This window comes from Pelodiscus sinensis, chromosome 2, assembly GCF_052426305.1.
Source record: "Pelodiscus sinensis isolate ZL-2025 chromosome 2, ASM5242630v1, whole genome shotgun sequence".
NCBI lineage: Eukaryota > Metazoa > Chordata > Testudines > Trionychidae > Pelodiscus > Pelodiscus sinensis.
Window position 1 is genome coordinate 35,900,299 of NC_143053.1, and position 18,888 is coordinate 35,919,186.

Below are 18,888 nucleotides of genomic sequence, written 5' to 3' on the forward strand. Positions count from 1 at the left end.
TCTATGCTAGACAAGTTTCTCAATCAGTTGTTTACAGCCTGGCCCTAAGATACAACTGGATTTGCTCCAATCCCACAGACAGACACCTACAGCATCTCTATTGGGCATTCTTAAAACTTAAATATCCACCTGGGCAAGTTAAACAGATTGCAAGAGCCAGACAGACAAGTACCCAGGCATCAGCTTCTTCTAGTTAGGTCCAACAAACAAAAGAACAGAACACCACTAGTCATCCCCTACAGCCCCCCGTTGAAACCCTTTCCAGTGCATCATTAACAATCTAACTTATTCTGGAAAATGATCCCTCACTCTCACAGGCCTTGGGGGATAGGCCAATCCTCGCCTACAGACAGCCCCCTAACCTGAAACACATTCTTTCTAGCAACCACGCACCACACCTCCGTCATCCTCACCCAGGAACCCAGCCCTGCAATAAACTTCAGCGCTAACTCGGTCCATACATCTATGCAAGCGATGTCACAGGACTTGACCACGTAAGCCAACACATCAGAGGCTCATACAATTGCATATCCATTGTGATCATGCCAGCAATGCTCCTCTGCCATGTATATTGGCCAAACTGGACAGTCTTTATGACAAAGGATTAATGGACGCAAATCAGATATTCAAAGTGGTAACATGTATAAACCTGTTGGGGGAAACGTTTTAACTTGCTCGGGCACTCTCACTAATGGGTATAAAAGTGACTACATATTACGAAGCATTTTCAAAAACAAGCTGGAGCGTGAAGCTATGGAACTTGCCTTCATTTTGCAATTTGACACCCTTCTAATCAAGGTTTGAACAAAGACATGAACTGGATGGGCCTCTACATTCAACATCCTAATGACATCAAAAGCTTACTATTGGGCACTTACAGCCCACTCTACTAGCCCCATTTAGCATGGACACTGTAAATGACAAGATTTTTTTTTTTCTCTTTCCCTCCCTATCCCCTTCTTTTTCTGCTACGTATTTGTATTGCAAAACTCCTTGGCTGCATTCTTCTGAAGAGGTTATGTCCACGAAAGCTCATTTAGGCATCTAATACAGATGGAGTCAAATTTTGTTTTTAATTTAATCTAAACATACCTCCTTTTATTCCAGTCTTCTGAGAGAATGTGTCTCAATTTGAAAACTCCCTGAAAATCCTTTACTTGCTTTTTTGCCAATAACATCTTTCTCTTGAGTAATCATGGATTTTTTTTTTTCTCCACTTTGAGTTTGACTCAACTTTGTATATGGTCACTTATCCTTGATAGATGGGTCGTTCACAGTGACTGGGAATAGAGGAAGTACGTTTGAAGTGTTAGGAAAATGTTGTTGCAGAATCAGAATTGACTTAGGGACTTGATGGTGCAATGTTAAGTCTTAGTTTACCAGTTTTAAAAAAAAACAAAAACAGATGTGTCATTGGGAATAATGGGAAAATTGGTCTGAGTTTTAAGAAAAAAAGATGTGCCCCAAAGGTATTATATTTGTAACAGGGTATTCAGACACTCTGGTTTTCTGTTTTGTAATTAGTCTTCAAATAGTAAGAAATGAATTGGAGATTAAAGCTTACGTTATTTTTGATGCGTCAAGCCACAGCGCACACATTTTCATCAGCCAATATATACGTACGTCTTGGCTGTGCTAAAGCACAGCCGTCCCTCAACACCACAGCCAAGATGTGCTTAAAATAGTTGATTGATGTACACCTTGGGAGTTTGTTCCACTTATAAAATGGTTTATTGAGGAAAGTCAATTAAGCATAATTATTAATCTCTTTTATATGGATGCTCATAAAAATCTGCTTATGTCTGAGAGTGTGTTTATAGTCTCATTAAACCTACTTCCTTCCCATTTTTCTTCCTCCTTTTCTATCTGATGGTGGCTAAGAAGGAACTGCTTGAGCTGTTTTTCTTTGGCACCATTATGAGCCCATTCTTTTCTTTAGCTCTGCCTGCTCTTTCAAGCCTTGCTCTTGCTGAACAGCATATCTGGGCTAGCATATGTGGTCTGAACTACTTCAGACAATCTGCTTTTGTTTGCTGTCCGATCCAGCTGATTGGAGAGATGTAGGGAATTAGTAGGCAGTGGGGAGGCCATTTAACTTTTAGCTAGTCCCTCTTATTGGACCCCTCCATTTCCATGAATGGAAGAGTTGAATTCCAGGCACATCCTATTTTCCTGCCAGAACTAAACCCTGACCTTGCTTTAAGTTAGGATAAGAAGGTGCATTCCGAATTTGGCAGTGTTGTCTCTTACCATTCAGGAGTAGTTCTTGAACAGATTCCCAGACAGATGCACAAACTCTCTAAAATGTGTATAGAAAAGAGATGTATGATTTATTATAGTCAATATAACTTTTACTGTATATATGGCCCAGTTGTAGAGCTGTAGTTAACTGCAAATACAGGAAACTTGGTAAGCTAAACACATCAGCTCAGTGTTTCTTCAGTAATGTAATCAGTGGAAAAGGGCAGCCAAGAAGTAACTTTGCCAGCAGATGTTGTGGGATCATAGACTTCCATAACTTTTTAGAAACCTGTAACACAGATGCCCTTCTGCACAACCTTGGATCCTCATACCATATGCTAGGTTTCCTGCTTGAAGACCTAGGTAGGTACTCAGTGCTCTCTACCTGCAAGACACTGCAATGGAGTTGGGGTGATAGTCTCTCTCATCAGTACAGGCAAGTGTCTCCTCAGATTGCCACAGTCCAGATGTTGGTCATGGCAACAGTCCCCTTCCTCCCAGTGTTGTTCATTTGGGCAGATGCTATTCTTTGCCTTCTCATCACCAGTCACTGACCAGAGTCAGGTGGCAAAGTCAGGCTTTGACAACTCCACCCTAATCACTGGAAGGGCATGGGTTTGAGTAGGACTGGGAGTTTAGTTCCTTGACAACAAGGGGTGGATCACTGACTTGAGATGGGTGTGGCAGCCACAGCAACAACTTGACAGCAGGGGCAGAGGCCTGCTCAATAGTCATGTTAAAACCTGTAGGGCATGCCAGTAATGCTGGTCTTGCATTCTCACCAGCCTCCCTGGCACTGGAGTTGGAATGCAATGCTGAATCGGACCCGGGCAGCACACTGAAATCCAGCACCTAAGGAGCAGTCTCCAAAGAGGTAGGGGAACCTGATTTTCCACAGGTAGTATAGCTGTTGTCATCCATGGATGAAGCAGAGGCAAGCAGTTCCCCAAACAAATTCAAAGAGTACCAGATGAGCCTTAAAAGGGTGGCTGTTAACTTGAACCTACAAACTGAGGAAGTTGTAGAGGGGTCTGACCTCAGTAATATCTTCTGCTGCCCTGTCCTGAGTCACACTGCCCATCCACCCCAGGATTCTTAAATTGCCCAGTCTCTGTAGCAAGCCCTCTTCATTCCACCAACTTGTACGAAAGCAGAGAAGTATGTCCCTGCATAAAGATTCAAATACCTCTACATACAACGTTCAGTGATATCACTGGTTGTGTCTGCTCTGAATGAAGGGGGCAGGCTGTCCGGGTTAGTGGCAACCCAAAGAACAAAGATGGCAAGACACTTGGTGTGTTGGGTTTTTTGTTTTTGTGTGTTTTGGTGGAAAGACTTTTGACTGCCAGCCTACAGTTCAGTGTGTCTAACCACTAGGCTGTGTTAGGCAGGCAGGTACAATTTTAACCCATGGGACTCCTTTAACAATGTCAGAGGTCCACTCACGGGGTCAAACCCAAGAGTTCACCTGTATCATGAGCAACAGTTCGCCCAGGAGGTTGTAGACCTGGGGGCAGTGGAGGAGGTCCATTGGGACACGAATGGGGAAAGGGGTTCTGCTCAGGCTACTTCCTAATCCTGAAAGCAAGAGAAGGCCTCAGACTCCTCTTAGATCTCTGTCGTTTCAATAGGTCTCTCAGAAAGCTTTGAGTTTTGCATGGTCTGTCAGCCCTCCATCCCTTCCCTGGATCTGAGACTGGTATGTTGCCCTTGATGTAAGGAATAAGTACTTCCATTGTTCTGGTGTACAGGTGTTTCCTTTGTTTTGTACTGGGCCAGCGCCATTTCTAATTCACAGCAGTGGCCTTTGGTTGCTCGTCAGCCCCAAGAGTGTTTACAAAGTCGATAGCACCAGTGACTGTTTACCTCTGGTATTAGGATGTTCAGTTTTATCCTGACCTTGATTAAAAGGTCGGTCACAGGATCAGGTAAAGCAGCATCTCTATCAGGTTTATTTCTCATGTCACAACCTGAGACTACAGATAAAAAAGAAAGTCAGGGTTAACGTCAGTGTGATGCATAGAATTCATTATAGTGTCCTTGACTCCATCGAGGCCAAAGTTTTCCTCCCCAGACTGGCTTGTTTGTTTTTAAGCCACGGTGGACCTAATCTCATGTATGGAAGCCTACCCTCTCACCACCATTCTCACATGCCTGCGCTCTACGTGGTCTGGCATGCGTGGCTCTACCTTAGGCCCCTGCAGGTGGGGCTGACCTCCGTCTATATCGCTAGCAAGCACAGCATTGACCGAGTGCTCAAGGCTCTGGGCTACTTACTGTTGTCACCCACCTTGGCAGTAGAATCCTGCAAGCCACTAAACTGAATTCAATCCCACCTCTGAGGATACTCCTTGTGAGTTGGCTAGAATGGAACTGATATGAACAAGCACCTGAAATAAGAAGTACCTACCTTTTGTAACTATTCAAGCTGTATTGCTCACTTCTATTCCATTACCTACCCTCTTACTCCTCCGTCAGAATTGCCAACATGAAGTAACTGAGTGAATATAGGAACGATAGTGACTAATATATTGATGGATGAGCCTGGCATTCGAGGGGTTGCCCCAGTTGACCCCATGGATACCACTAATGCGAAAGTCTAACTGTGCACATGGGTGTGCGCACATGTAAAATGGAATGGACATGAGCCAAACGTCTTGAACAGTTAGAAGATAAACTGTGTTTCTGTATCTCCATTTCCATTGGCCACACTGCTGATGACCCCAAATGCATCATTAAATTGAGGCAAAATATTTGTTTAGAGAAGTCCAACTTTGCTTGGCTTTTAGCACGTTTCTCTGTTTGCCCTTTTGACATCAACGGCCCTAGGTGCAGACCTATTTATCTTTGTGTTTAAACTGAATAATTCACGAATCACTCAAACCATTGTTCTCTAACCAGCTCTTCGATGAGGTCCTTGCTACTTAAGGATACTAAATCTAAGATGTCATCTCAAGTTCCGTGACTATTTGGTGGGGACAAATCTGTGTTCACATCCAGAAATATCTGGGCTCTATCATTATTAGTAGAACTTGTCCTGTAGTCTGTAATGTAGAAATTAGTCTTTCATAATCACACAAATCTTGCTAGATTGTTTCATTAAAGGCTCTGTCTCCATCCAAATTAGACTCGGTTCGTAGCAAACCGAAGTGTTAAGAGGCTCCACTTAGATCTTTCTTCCCTGAAGTGATTTTTTTAACCATTTCAGCTTTATTTCATTACTACTTTATAATATATCTTGTTAATATACTGTTAGTCCACCATTTTTACCTATTTCTTTCCTGAACAGTGCACATGCTGCATACCTGTCATCTAGTCATGGCTATTATTCAACCAAGTTTCCATTATCCCTATAATTGCCTGCATCCATTGTTTCTCCTCTGCTTCGTACTTAGGCTCCTTGCAGTGGTGTACAAATGTTGTAGTTTTTGGCTTAACCCAGATTCCTGACCTGATGACATCTTCCTATCTGTATTGCCTACCTGACGGTTACTGTCACTTTTTTCTCTTGTCCAGTCTCTTGCCTTCTGTTTCTTCCTTAATTGCTGTATTTTTTTTACTTTGGATTTTCCTCACTCAGTATTGTAAGCAGGTGTAGAGATTGATGGTCTCCAGTTCTTTCCTCTGAATTCCTAGCTTAAAATTATTTTTAGTTGTCAACATCTCCATATCCAATGCAAACATTCATCCCTCCATGAATTCCTCTTTGGCTGAACATCGCTTAGCCCTCCTTAGAGCTCCATTTTCCGTGTTTTTGTTCATATTCATAACCTTGTCTCTCCCTTTCTGTCCTCTAGGAACAGAGAATCCCAGTGAAGATCACCAAGCTTCTGTTTCTTTAAGCATCTTCCCCAGACTAGCACAGTCTTCCTTTTGAATGTCACAGATTCTCCTATGTAAAGGATGATCAGTGGATTCTTCCCTATCCCACTATGATCCTCTTCAGCACTAGGTCCACATGCTATATAAAGTCCCTGTCAGAGCACAATCTTCTATCCTCCGGCTCTGGTGACAGGCCTATCTGGTTTTTCTTAGTAGTCCCCAATCCCATAAACCTGCTTCTTCCTGATATTGGCGCAATTCTCTGCCTTTTCCTTTTTGTTCCTTCTGACTGAAAGTTCTTTTCTTCTCTCTTGTAATCTTGAGTTATCTACCTGTGTCTCTGAATTCTGGGCATCTGCATTGCCTCTTCCCTTCTCCTAGTAGGATTGACTGCTCTGCTGTTCATTGTTGTTCTCTAATCTTTTATTACTGCCTGTTTCACCCCTTCATTTTCCAAGTCAGCAAACCTGGCCTCAGCTCCCCCCTCCTCCTCCTTTGCTAGCCAGTCGCTTCTCTGCCTTGTTCTTGTAGTTGTATGCTTCCACTAGCCAGCCGCCTCATTCAGCAGTCTGTCCTCGCAGTTCTTTGGTCCAGTAGGCATCTGCAAAAAGGAGCATATAGCCCTGGAAAGGAACATGATGTAGAGGCAAAGAGCTGCTCTAATCCCTTTTTCTTCCAGAGGTCAGATACTGCACCATATGATTCTGATGGTCCTGCAAAACAGAATACCTTACTGGACCCTTTTCACTAAGGACATTTGTACACTGTTCTTCCCTACTTGCGACATGAACCCTATTGAGTGAATCTCAGGGATTGGTGAGCACATTAGGTTGGCTATGTCTCAGGTCCATTGCTCTAAGTTTATATCCTGTCTTGGTTAATTGTTTGGCTTAAAGAAGGGGTGTGAAATCTAAGGCCTGGGTGCCAGATCCAGCCCCTGGCTTGCTTAGCTCTAGCTCTTGGGTCTTCTCTCTCTCTTCTCCTCTCCCCCCCTCCCAGAATTGGAGAATGTGTGCTGGTGCTCCAGACCCATGCCATCTCCTCCCCACCACCCCTATGGGCCTAGAAAGCCAGTGCTGTTTCCTGGCTGTGGTGGGAGGAGCCCTGAGCCTTGTGGGCCAGAGACAGGCAAGCCAGAACCAGATCTAATCCATGACTCTGCCTTGTCAAGAAGAGGAAGTGGCTCCATAAGCTTGCTGCTCTCACTGCTGGTACAGTAAAGCACTACCTGGAGGCTTTCTTCCACCACATTTACTATCCTGGGCCTCTCTAGTCTCTTCTGTGTTGGAGGGGGGAGGGGGAGAGACAGGATGATGGGAGGAGTGGCTTTCCACTTCTCACTCAGGAGCCATGTCATTGAGGATTTTATGCGGTGGGGTGTGGTTTTGCTTTTCACTTTTGTGGTCCCTGACCCAGAAAGGCCCCTGCTTCCCTTCCCCCCCAACTTAAAGAAACAGTGTAGGAGTGATGGCTTTATCAGTTCAATACACTCATTTTGGTGCAGTTTGACTGAAATTTCAGTGAGGGCACAGCTCAATCATAAATTGCCTAATATTCCTCCCTTTTGCCTCTTCATAAAATGAAACATCTTGGTTTGTTTTTTGGTTACAGAACACTCATTTTCCCTAGCAACTTCTGGTCTCCAAATTATGAGCCTAGTGCATACCTCACCTTGTTTTGTTGGCCACTTGGGGCATGTTTAGCCACACACTTCCTGTCTGGTTCAAAAGTCTCTCCACATGCTGCTCCCACCCATCCTCCAGGCTCTCCTTTGCTTTTATAGATTTACAAAATAAAGCACAGGCTTATGATGATGCACTTAATGATAAACATTTAAGCCTTTTCATAAAGCGCTACTTACCTATCCTCCCTTCCAGATATGCGCGCACACTCTACTGGCATTTTGTATTTGCTCTTCTGAAAGAAGCAGTTTAATTTTTTTCTTGTCCAGTGTCTAGTAAAAAGACTTTGAGCCACAGAAGCACAAGTTAAGCTTAGCTTCTGGAATAAAAGGAAGAACCATAATGGTATGGGGCTATGTCTAGACTGCCTCCTCTTGTGCAAGAAAATATGCAAATGAGGCAAATATTGCTGTGCCTCATTTGCATACTTAATGAGCCACCATTTTTGCACAAGGGCCTTTTGTGCAAAAAGGAGTCATCTGCATAGCTCCTTTTTGCTCAAAACCCCCTCTTGGGCAAGAGCCATCCTGCCACTTTTTTTTCAGTGTAGACGGCTCCTTGTGCTAGTTTGTCACCATTCCAGAATTCCTGTAATTTTCAGTAGGTAGGTATCCCACACTATACTACTATAAGTATTCTGGGATTTTTCTTGGTTAACATAGGGCTGGGCAAGATGTGGCCCAGGGACCGGATCCAGCCCACCTAACACTTTGATCCAGTCCAGACTGCATCCGGCTGCTGTCTGTTTTATATTCTGCTTTCCATACCACCAAATTTCCAGATGGTAGCTCAGGCAGCAGGATCCTATTTAAATGGCTTACTGCTCCTATTCGTGGCACTGCCCTGGCAGGGGCTGGAGCCTTTAAAAAAGCCTCAGCAACCCCAGGTGGCTGCCAGGCAACATGGTAGCAGTGGAGCCAGTAGCCACAAGCAACCTAGGTTTTTACTGCTATGTTTTTACTTCAAAGACAACTTGGAGGAGGCTAGGCCCCAGCCCCACCCCTTCTGGGGAGTGGAACTGACCTGTGACCACTTAGCAAAATTCATTAAGTGCCCCCCCTTTCAAAAATTATTGCCCACCCCTAGGTTAAGTGCAAATCTCTGTGGATGCAATGATTAACAATACAGATACTTTAAACTAGGATAACACAGCCCCATAGACACATTTCAGCTCAAAAGTTAAATTACTGCATGTTGCACAAATAAACTAGGTTGAGAACTTCACTGTGTAGGCCTAGCCTAAATATAGTATGACCCCACACATGTTCCTATATTGTCTTGTTAATGGGGAAATTCAGTTAACTGCATTACCAAAATAAGGTTAGTTTGTACATGGAAAATGCACAGTGTGGCAGAATGTTGGTGGTTTGGAGTATCTTGAACAGGCATTTCAAACTTTTTTAAATGTTTGGCATTCCTTGTTTAACATGACATGGGTTTTAGTACATAAAAACAAAGGTCTAATGTCACTTCCTGACTCAGGAGGGCCTCAGATGTGTTCAGTGAAATCTGCTAGCTTCAGTAGTCTTTTTTTTTTTTACTTGTTTCCCCTGGAGAACTAAAACGTCTACCGCCATGAGGAATTATCTTCCTTAGTACATCAATTGTTTACTAAATTTCCAATTGGTTTACATCTCTGTAATTCTACTGAAGACAATAGATTTGATAAGTGTTACTGAGAATCTATTTTTTCCCCTTCAAAGCTCCTGTTACTGATTACAGCGCATCAGAAAACTTAGAGGAATGCTTTTCTGGCACCCACCACCTCCAGAAAACGCCCTGTTTGCCAAACGGAAATTTTCTATTGGAAGCTTCAACTTTCCTGAAAATTTTTGTTTTTTCTGTCAGGAAAATCAGAATGACAGCTCCCTGGCTTTAGACCTTCACAGGTTTTTTGTCCATTTAAATTATGTGAGTGAGATCAATAAAAGCTTTCAGGACAGGTGCCAAGGCTTAGCACCCTGACTTAGCTGGGAGAGATGGAAGAGAAGTTGGATAGGCCATGTGGCCACAGGGCAGAGACTGACATTTTACCTCTGGCCCTGGAGCTAAAGAGGAAGCTCTGTGCTGTGGCTCTCTGCCTCTCTGGCAGCCTAGTTGTAAGTGCTTGTCAATTCTATTGTGGTTCATGGCAATTCTTCCCTTCACTTGGCTGAAAAAACACTGTTTTAGTAGTGTTTTTTTGTTTTGTTTTTGTGGGAAGGACTTTCCATTCTTCAGCTAGCTCTGAATGATACATGTCAGAGAGAACCCACTTTAACTTCTGTAGATCATAGAGCATCTATCCAGGGCTGGCAGTTTTTTTTAAAAGTAAACTAAGGCCATTTGCTATGGACACTCACATAGAATAACACATTTGATTTTAATTGCTTTTCAGTGTAAAAGTGAATTTAAAAGTGAATTTAACTGTCAATAACTGAAAGCTTTTAATATTGCAGATCCACTGTTAAATCATGAGAAGCTTGGTGATATCATACATACATACATCAAAGGTAGCAATTGCATGGTTACGTGGAAGTCTTTCATCCCACTCAGTTGGTAATAGTTAAGTCTGCCATAAAAGATACTGTTTGGAGGGTGATGAAGAGTGATACTTTTGGGATAAAGAAGGTATGGTTGCTACCAATGCATTACATTTGTGTGACTTATAATCAAACATTCCATGCAAAACTTTCCCTTCATAATTTGGAGTGGTGTTTTCTGACCAACTTGTTCAGACTGAGCTGCAGAAGATTAAAATTAATCACCCAACCTGTTTCCTCCTTTTGTTTATCTTTTTGCCTCCCTCTAAGTATCTTGTCTTTGATTTGCTCTAATTGTGTTGGGGGGCAGCAGGAGCAGAGGATTTTAGGGAATCTGTTCACTGAGCTTACTTAGTCTGTAATACTAAACACCACCACTTTGCCTAAATATAAAAATCTCAGCCTGTATTGTCTAAGTTAAGTACAATTGCTTCATACTCTGCTCTCACTGGAGTCGGTCATTGACTACTTTTCCAAAGCTCTCAGCCTAGGTCTAGCTCTGTTCCCACTGGAGTCAGTCATTGACTCCAATGGGAACAGAGCTAGACTTAAGCTGAGAGCTTTGGAAAAGTCGTATGAACAATAACTTGACACACCTGATTTTTCTAAAAACTAATTGGGAGAGAACTCTAAGCTGAATGGACAGAAGATGTATAACTGAGGCTACTGAAACCAACACCCTCTAATTGTCCCCCACAGAAGCATCGATACATCAGAGAGTCCTCTTCACTACCTGCTTGCTCTATAGGGACCTGCTGCAAAGCTATGTACCACAAGGCGAGAGCAGCTCCTGCATACTTGCCCCTTTTCCAAAAAAACCTACGTCTGCTGCCTGAAGAGCCTCTGCACCTGTGAAGAAGAGGGGATGGATTTGTTGTTTAGCAATTTAATTTTTTCTTAATACGCTGTAGAGGTATAAATATCTATTGTACATAAAATGTTAATTAACCACTCACTTGTAAAAGTCCCTCTTGTTTTTGGCCCCTGACCTCGGACATTAGTGAGTTTTCATTTTCAGAATTCAGTTGTCTTACTCAAACATCTCAAAGCAGAGATGAACCATCAGCAGGCCCTGACATGTTCTTAGTTAATAGGAAAAAAAAGACCACATAGTGTGTCTTATAAAACTTGGCCTGACTTTTTTTTAATTAGCCCGTTTTGTAGTACTAGACCAGTGGTCTCCAACCTTTTAAAGTGAGATCTTTTTTTTAATTTAAGTGTAATCCAGGATCTATCCCAAACCCAAATATCTGTGCCCCTTCTCCAAGGCCCCACACTGGCTCACTCCCTCCTTCCTCCCTTTCATCAGGCTGGGGTGTAGGCTTTGGTCTTGGGCCAAGGGATTTGGAGTATGGGGGGGGGGGGACTCTGAGCTGGGGTTAGGGTGCAGGAGCGCGTTCAGCATACAGGCTCTGTGGGAGTTTGTATCGGGGGGAGGGAATCAGGGCTAGGGCAGCAGCTTGGGGTACATGCTGGGACAGGGATGCAGGCTCCAGCTGGACTGCTTACCACAGGTGGCTCCTGTGTGGTGGTGCAGTGGGGCTAAGGCAGGCTTACGCTTGCCCTGGCCCTTCACTACTCCCCAAAGCAGCCAGTAAACTCCCTCCACCCCAAGCCCTGTTGTGCCCCTCACCCAAGAGCCAAAACAAAGGACAGGAGTTGCACAGTAGTGGGGGGGAGGAGCAGCTGAAGTGCTGCACGTGATATCTTCTTGGCCAAACCTGTCAAGATCACCTGTCAGGCTCCAAGATCTACCAGTAGATCCTGATCTATGGGTTGGTGACCATTATACTAGACAGATCATTTAGAAAAAGTGGGTAATTTGAGCAATTGAAAATTCATGGGTCTGCTGAGGTTCATCAGTTGTCTAAATATGCATCTTATTCTTTCTGCACCCCTGTACCCAGAGGTGATATGTGGGGGCAAAGCATTTAGTTGTGCCTCCCCAATACTTGAGGGAAGGAGGAGTAAGGAGCCAGCAGGCAGATTCGGCTCATCCTATGGATGCCCTGGGTGTTGCATTTTGGGGGGGGGGGCATAGGTCCTGAGGGATTAGTGAGGGCTTGGTACTGGCAGTAGAGGTTAGCCTCCCCCATGTGCTTTCTGCTGTGAGAGTGCAAGGGGCAGTTCTGTCCCTTCCTCCAAGTACCCTCCCTGAGTGCTGCGGCTAGGTTAGGGTTCTACTTCATGCAGGTGAAGTAGGTACCTGCCCACAGAAAGCTCATGTCCAAATCTTTGTTCGTCTTTAACAGCAACAGAATTATTTCATCAGAGGATTCATCTCACTCTCCTGTAGTTACTTTAGAAGTCTCAAAAAAAAATGCGTCTCTGATTAAACCAAACGCTAAGGAGTAGAATTGTATATTGGTTGTCTTTTTCAAAGATGGCCTGCGATGCAAATAGTGTTTGTTTTTTGTAATTTTATTAAATAGGATTAGCTAAATCAGTTTTACATTTCACTTGTAAGGAACCTTTTTGGGGGCCTACTACAGTGTATTTCTGAGAACTTTGCACTAAACACACAATTTTGCCCATGGTATTTTAAAAGTCTTCAAATTGTATGTGTCATAAAATAAACACAGTGACTCTAGCTTAGCATTGGGGAACACAGACCATTGACTGCATAGAAGTGGGAGGTCATCCTGCAGCCCCGTCCATGTGAAACAGACTTGGTGGAGAGGCTGCACCTAACCCAGACATTGCGCAGGAGTCCTGCTTTCCCCAGAAACACCCCAGGGCACTGCTATTCCTCCCCAGATCCACTGGGATGGGCAGGAAGACTCAACCTATCTGGATTCAAGTGTAGAGGGGCTTAAGTGTGAGGGGATCCAGGTTGGGGACAGAGGATCTGTATGCATATAGTGGGGTGGAGGTGGGGGCTGGCAGGATCTGGATGCACAGGAGTTCATTGGGACTGTTCCCGGTGTCTTGGCAAGGGGACTCTGCAGGTGGGTCCAGGTGAAGATGGTTGGGTCTCAACAGGGGGAGTCTTGGTGGTGGTGGCTCAGCAGAGGGAATTGGGGGTGCTGGTTTGGTGTGAGGGTTGGAATGCAGCTGGTTGGGGATCTGGATGCATAGGCAGTGTGGTCCAGAAGTAGGTGGGGTGGAACTGACCTTGTTGGAATCTGGTTTCAAATTTGGGGCAGCTCCAGTGTTGGAGTGAGGGTTAAGTGGGCAGGGGTCTAGGTGCAAGAGTATCCAGTTGCAAATTGTGAGGCTTACTGGAATGGGGGTTAGGTTGCAGGGACCTCAGTGGGAAGGATCTGAATAAGGTGTGTGTGTGGGGGGGGGGGGGTCCTGAATGTACTGGGGTTAGTTTGGACAGGGAAGCAGTTCTCCATACTGTGATTCTCCCCCTGACTGAGAAACAGTGGAGGCAGGGTGTGTGCAGACATTTCTAGGGGTGGATATGATCCAGCCCTGGCTAGTCCTTGAAGAGAAAGTCCCATCCTTCCCAGCCCCACCAATACTGGCAGCTCAGCCCAACACTGGCTGGGTTGTTCTCCCTCTAATTTACCTCTCAGCTGGCTGCTGTGGGTAAACAATTATATTTGAGGGAAAGCAAAGAAATCTGAAGGGACATGAATTCTTTTCACACAGGTGCAGAATTCTCCCTGGGTGTAGAACAGTAGTCTTCAAACCATCTGAAGCTGTAATTATCTTACTAACTTTTGGAAACTCAAACCTGTCATATTTTTGTGGTGGCTCTGAAGATTAGTTAACTTCTAGGTAGAAATAGAGCTTTTAACGCTTTGCTTAGGAGCCCAAGTGTAGGAAACTGCTGATCTTTGAAACCACAGGTCCTTTTCGTTTGGTTATTGTAGCTTCAGAATGGTTGTTCCCAGAACTGTTAGGAAAATCTACAAAGCTTTTTTCAAGGCAAAAATATCCTTTTTTCTACTAAGTTCACAGCTTGTTTCCTAATCAGTGTGATCTTCATTTAGAGATTTTGTGGAATATGAACTATGTTCATGTAAAAATGGTAGTGAGACAGGGTTTTTTGCTCTTCGGACTGGGATCTGAATAAAAATAGGCGGGACACTTAGAACCTTTTGAGATTTTAAAGATTAATAGAACTTGTTTTAAACAAGATTAAACTAGTTGAGGCTACTGAGCAAGTAAGACTGATAGAATGATCCAATCATCCATTAGTAGTTCAGCCATTTGCAGATTTTTACATGAAATTCTCATACTCCCATATTACATTACATACATTTAATAAAGTTGGTTGAGATCCTTCTTTCTCCAGATTGTCATTTTGTTAAGTAGAATTGATGTTTATGGGGGGCGGGGAAGCTTTCAAACAAAAGATAAATTGAAACTTGGCTATGAATATACATACACACACACACACACACACACACGTTTTCTTTCTTCAGAGATTTTATCTTGAAGTCTGACAGTATTGATCTCAATGAAGCAGATGCAACTCAGGAGTTTTAAAAGAACATGCAGTGCTCTTATAATTCACCGCTTCTTAAATAACTGCTTTTTCACTGGTCTTATCTCAATTCTGTTGATACCTTTAGTGCTTCTGAAATAGAGATTTCAAAGACAGTACATAAAGTTAGATTGGTGCAAAGTAAAGGGCTTTTTCCCCCGTGCACCCTGGATTTAAAACACACACAATGGGTATGCATTTGTATTTTCTAAATTCAAAACAAAACTGAACAGCCTAACAAGTCTCAATGCTAGCATGTTGCCAGTAGGCTCAAGGCTTCCTTATGGTTAAGGGTTCCGTAAGTATTAAGGATGTTAAATATCAACTAATTGACTAATCAAATAGTCAATGCATTTTGCTATACTTCAAAGGCAAAAGCACCGCGTAGACTGTGGGGTCAGTGGGGGAGTCCCCAGCTGATCCTGGGATCTATGTAGCACTGCTGCTTTGAAAAGCTGTGAGGAGCGCAGTGCTGGGCTCCATCTGATAGAGGCACCAAGGTGGGGGTGGGGGGAAGCAACTAGTCAACTATCTGATAAGCATTTGCTTATCCGATAGTCCTTAACATCCCTAGTAAGCAGGGCTTGACAATCTATTGAATCTACTCACCTGTGGCGAGTAGATTTCAGCTAGGCACCTCGTTTACTGGTGACGCGTGCATGCACAATGTGGCTTTTGCACATGCGCAGTGTGGGGCTGGCGAGCCATGGATCGTCAAGCCCTGCTAATAAGTATAGGATTGTCTACTCTTTAAAATGCTGCAGTAGCACTTCCATGAAGCTGGGAGGGGTTCTTCTATAAACATAGGTATTCTACCTCTCCAAGGGGCAGTTGCCAGGATTCTCCCACTGACCTGCTTTCTACCATGACATTTAGGTTGGTTTAACTGTGGAGGTTTTTTTTAATAACACCTCAGAGTGATCTAGTTATAACAGCCTGACTTTCTTCAAGTGATTGCTCATGTGCATTCAATGTAGGGGGTGTGTGCACGTGGCATGCATGCATTGTCAGAGATCTTTCCCTCAGCAATACCCTCTCTGGAGTGGCGCCTGTACACTGGCCCATATATACTCCTGCTGGCCCTCCATCCACTCAGTTCCTTCTTACCACTGTGGCTGTCATTGGAACAACCCTCAGCTCTGGAGAGCGATCGTTGTCTTCAGGGTTTGTCTTCTGGTTTCACAGTTAATCACTGGCTAAGTAGCTGCAAATTAAGTTAGACTCTTTTGTTGTTTTGTTTGTCGCCTGCGGCGGCGCGCCATACCCAGTCTGCAAGGGTTCAAGCCCTTCAAAAAGTGTCAGGCCTATGCCCTGTGGTGACCGCATTCAGCTTGCTTAAAGTGTCTGGGGGAGGCTAACCTTGCAGAAGCTTGGAAGATCTTCAAAGTCTTCAAGCCCCACACCAAGCACGAGAGAGAGTCATGTCTCAAAAGCATTTTGCTGGAGGCAGCCTTCAGGCTGGCACCGGCGTCGGACCCAGCACCGGTCTGCCAGAGAGCACTGGCATCGGTGCAGGACAGTCTGGTGCAGCGTGTTACTCCAGCACCGCACAGACCTTGGCACCGGTCCCAGTCCCCGGTGCCTCAGAGAAAGAGAAGGCCTAATAGGCAGGTCTCCACCAACGCATGCGCCCTCCTGTGGATCACTTGGCGCCTACAAGATCGGAGCCTGGGCTATCTCAGTCGGGCGGACTTTAGTCACCGCATAGGGAGACTATTCCTCTGGAGGCCTTTCCCGAACTCTCCACACTGGAGGCTCTCAAGGCAGCGAGGGTCCTCCTCCCACTCCAACCCCCTCCAGATGGCACGGGACAAGTAGGCACTGGCCTCCCTCTAGGATGCCTGAGGACTCAGCACTGGAGGCCAGGGATCACCACCCAACCCTCCCTGCTCTGCTGGCACGACCTGTGGCACCAGCTGCTGAGTCGTCCCCAGTCCCCTCCCAGGACGCGGCACCAGGCTTGGCGCAATACTATCACCCTGTCCCATCTTCGGCACCGGCCCCTGCGTTACCTACCTCCGCACGGGACACCCACACTGCCATGCCGCCACCTCCGCCTCGGCACCACAGTAAGCCCGAATCCATCCACACATGCAGCAGCTTCTTCGGCGCCCACGTCGGCTCCATTTTGGAATACTCGTCCAACTCCGAGGAAGAGACCACTTGGTCATCGAGGGGCTCCCGGCACTGCAGTCCATCCTGTCTGTACCAACAACAGTGGGCATAACTGGTGCCGATGCTACAATGGACATGGCCTCCGCAACCTCCGGGCCAGTGGCCATTCTGCACGCTCTGGGTATACCACCAGGGCCACAGTGTGGACCCATCCAGGCCGGGTTCCGTCTCCTCAGTCCCACGGGCCTCCTCTTTCGGCGACCCCTGTGACCAGGTCTCCTAACTCGGGGCAGTCGTTACCTCCTGGCCAAACCTCTCCAGGCCCTTCGGGATGCGTGGCACCTGTGAGCCAACCTCCCTTGTCCTCAATGCCAGGGCCCTTGCAAGATCCAGTGTGACACAGGCCCCTATGGGGGAAGCCCAGAAAAGGTCATTGTTCTCTGCTGATGAAGCCCAAGTCCTCCATGGATGCTAGGGCTCACCAGGACCTTCTCTGCTGACTGGCCCAAAGTTTGGGGGTCCAGACAGAGGTGGTGTCCGAAAATTTGGACCCCACAGTGGACATCCTCCAATCCGATGCCCCCTCCAGAGTGGCTCTACTGGTCAACAAGACCGTAGCAAAGATCTCCAAAGCCTTGTGGTAAACCCCCATATCCATCCCCTCTGACAGATAAGCAGGCTGAGAGGAGGTACTTGGTTCCCCAGGAGAGCAATGAACACCTGTTCTTCTTCAAGGACTTCCCTATGGGTGCTCCACTGTGGGTGCTGGGCTTGCCCCGGAGCCACAGGATGGAGACTTGTTGGAAGCAGTATTTGGCCGGGCTGCGCATGCGTCGTTGTGCTTGCGGTATTCGCATTCTTTTCCTGTGCGTGGTATGGCCAACCGCCAGTTTCTCTAGACTGCCTTAGGCTGCAAACTGATAGAAACCACACTCTTCACCTCAACCCCTTTGTAAGACTATATGTCCTCAAATTACCTTGTAAATTGCCCTAACCTGGTTTCCCTTCCTCCTCTGTTCGTTTGTTCCCCCTTGGGGAAAAAAAAAAAGGAGAAAAGAAAGTAAGAGAAACAGAAAGATTAAGGGAAAGAAAAGCTAAAAATTCTCAGAGACTCGCTCCCTGTTGACACGCCGGCAAAACCACCGGTATACCATCATCCCCGGGCTTTAAGAAATGCGGCACTGGCTATCGGAGGCTGGCATTGCCTCCCGGCAATGCGGACTGCATTAAATATCTCGGAGTCCCATGTTCCCCAAAAGTGCTCCTACTGCACTAAGCTCACGGCTAGGGCTCGGAAAGACAGGGAGAAGCGCCTGAGAGTGCTCCTCTTCGACAAAGCCCTTCAGCCGCAGCGTCCGTCATCTGCCACAGAGAAACAGCACCCCTAAGTGGCGGGCTTCATCTCCCACCATGGCCACATCAAAAAGACAAAGGCTCTCTCCCACAGGATCCCTGCCTGCTGCCATCCAAGGCTAGGTGAGCCAGGTAGACAGACCCGGGACCTCCAGCATTTCTAAGCCACGGTGCTGCCTGCGCCCCAGCTGCCAGCACCGACCACCGAACCACCAATGAGAGCCTCCTTGGAGCTGACCACAATGGCGTCTACAGCAGCACCGTTCCCAGACCAACATACGGTGCCAGAACAAGCAGCGCTGGCACGAATGCAGCATACAATCTCGGCACCGGCCACTACGGTACCTGAGTCATTGGCACCGGGGAGCATGGCACAGACCAGAACTACAGCTCTCGCTTTCACATCAGGAGTGGGCAGCCCAGCCCGCTTGACTCCTCCGTGCCGGAGCCGGTCTCACTCCCTTGCCTTCTTCCCAGCACTGTCATCCTCCCCTCTGGCACTGCGCTCTCCATTGTATTATGGTAGCTGCCGCAGATCTCCACGTTCTCCTGCCAGACCGCCATCACCATTCCTGGTAGCTCAGCCTCATTATCAAAGACATCATTACCGCCAATAATCTATTTCTCTTGCCTCCTCCAGAGCATCATACAGCTGCTCTTGCTCGCTGTATTTCCACGCCATCACGGGCATCGCTCACACTCTTGCTATCCA

The 18,888-nt window shown here is 45.9% G+C and overlaps 1 protein-coding gene across 7 annotated transcripts in view; it reads left to right on the plus strand.

Moving 5' to 3' along the window:
• AZIN1 (antizyme inhibitor 1) overlaps window positions 1–18,888 on the plus strand; it is a 69,760-nt gene that overhangs the window by 14,967 nt on the left and 35,905 nt on the right. For 2 of the 7 annotated variants that reach the window (XM_075919737.2, NM_001291741.1), the window contains one exon: window positions 10,967–11,180. The exons of 2 other annotated variants lie outside the window; for them this stretch is intronic. The gene's annotated coding sequence lies outside the window, so the exon portion shown is untranslated. Of the gene's footprint in view, window positions 1–3,026; window positions 3,116–10,183; window positions 10,356–10,966; window positions 11,181–18,888 lie in introns of all 7 variants that reach the window. 3 more of the 7 variants (XM_075919735.2, XM_075919736.2, XM_075919738.2) reach the window with 3 other exon arrangements.